The following is a 2,157-nucleotide window of genomic DNA, read 5'->3' as shown; positions in this document are numbered from 1 at the left end:
GCACGGCGGTCAGCTTCTCCCATGGTACGTGCATTCTAGACTGAGGCCCCGTGCATGTCGGTGTAGCGCTGAATGTTAGCTGATAGACGTTGTTAATCTCATTGTTTGCCGAAGTAGTTTACAGTCACTATGCTCTGCTTAAGAAGCTTCCTTGCCCTGTTCTGCACTCAATCTGCTTAGCTGAGATGGCATGCCAAGGCCGATTAGTTGCTAAAATATCCTGCCATATATTTATTGTGACATAGATTGCCATGGTCTAGTAGCCAATCTGTTAGGTTAAATATCTCTACACCATTTTATACTCGATCTTTGTTGCTGCGATGGCCTATGATAGTTCGATGGCTGTGTGCTCGGCCTCATTGACTGCTGAAACAGCCTGCCATAATTTAGGACTCAAATTTGTTTGCTGAATTAGCTTTACATATATTTCGTTACTTAGATCTGCTCGTCCAAATATCTTGCCATAGCTTTAGACATCGACCTAGGTATATTCTTCTGGACTTCATAAAAAAGCATATATGTTTTTCCTGTAATATCTAGTAGAAGAACTAATTTGTATGTCTAATAGATGGACAAGACTTGGAGAACTTCTGCTCGAAGATTCACCGCTGCATATGTCGAGGGAGTTGAAAACTTCATGAACTTTATCAGAGCTAAGTACGATGGTCCGAAATCAGATGTGCTCTGCACGTGTAGCAGTTGTATGAATTCAGTTACAAGATCCCAGTCAACTGTGCAAAATCATCTACACTTGTATGGGATGTCGGTCACATATACTAGGTGGGTTCATCATGGTGAAGTTGTGAACGTCAATGTTATTGACTACGTGGAAGCAGCAGATCACCATCTTGATCTGCCTGATGCTCAGGTGGAAGAGGAGGAGGAGGTGGTGGTGGCGGAGCCAGTGAGTTTGACCAACATTGAAACAATGCTACGAAATGCTCATGCATTTCGTGAACTTTCACCTGCAAAAGAAAAACGGTGGGCTCGCATGTTGGAACAATGCAATGTGGCTGTCACCTGAGGAAATAAGTTGTCAGTATTCTCAGCTATGGTCACATTTCTTCAGGTGAATACATCTGAGCGGATGACCAACAAATCATTCGATGCGATGTTGGATGCTTTCCGCAAAGCTTTCTCAGATGCGTCTGAGCTGCCACACACCTACAGTAAAATGAAGAATTTCCTTTGTGTAGTTGGAATTGGATATGATATGATCCATCTTTGTAAGAATAATTGTGTTCTATTCCGGAAGGATTATGCCAACTTAAGTGAATGCCCGAAATGAAAATCATCAAGATGGGGAGATGGCGATCTTGTGAAGAGGATTCCTCATAATGTTCTAAGACATTTTCCAATTACACCAAGATTGCAGAGGTTGTTTCATGATGCTGAAACAAGAGAGGATGTACTGTGGCATTCTAGGAACCAGGAGTACAGAGATCAGAATGTAATGATGTAACGCCCCAGATATACTTTCCATATTTGTATCCAACTCTTGCCGTTTTCGGTGTCAAGTTATATTTATTTCTCGGGTTCGGGTCCTTGTCTCCGTGTGTTGTTTTCGTTTTCATGCATCTCATACCATGTCATCACGTGCATTGCATTTGCATACATGTTCATCTCAGGCATTCGAGCATTTTCCCCGTTGTCCGTTTTGCATTCCGGCGCTTCGTTCTCCTCCGGTGGTCATTTCTAGTCTTTCTTTCTTGTGTGGGGATTAAACATTTCCGGATTGGACCGAGACTTGCCAAGCGGCCTTGGTTTACTACCGGTAGACCGCCTGTCAAGTTTCGGGTCATTTGGACTTCGTTTGATACTCCAACGGTTAACCGAGGGACCGACAAGGCCTCGTGTGTGTTGCAGCCCAACACCCCCAAAATTTGGCCCAAAACCCACCAAACTCTGCTCCATGTCCTAGAGCGTTCGATCACGATCGTGTGGGCGAAAACCGCACCTCATTTGGACTCTCCTAGCTCCCTCTATGCCTATTTATACCCCCCTCCATTCAGATCTCTTCTTCCCCCGTCCGAAACCCTAGTTCTAAAAAAAAAAGCATCCTCCGCCGCCGACGGACACGTCCGCCCCAGCGCCGGACGCGTCCGCCGCCGCCCGCCTCCGCCACTCAGGCGCTGCCACGTGGGCGCGCGCCCACTT

Source organism: Triticum dicoccoides, chromosome 7A, assembly GCF_002162155.2.
Source record: "Triticum dicoccoides isolate Atlit2015 ecotype Zavitan chromosome 7A, WEW_v2.0, whole genome shotgun sequence".
In the NCBI taxonomy this organism is placed as follows: domain Eukaryota; kingdom Viridiplantae; phylum Streptophyta; class Magnoliopsida; order Poales; family Poaceae; genus Triticum; species Triticum dicoccoides.
This window is presented reverse-complemented; position numbering follows the sequence as displayed.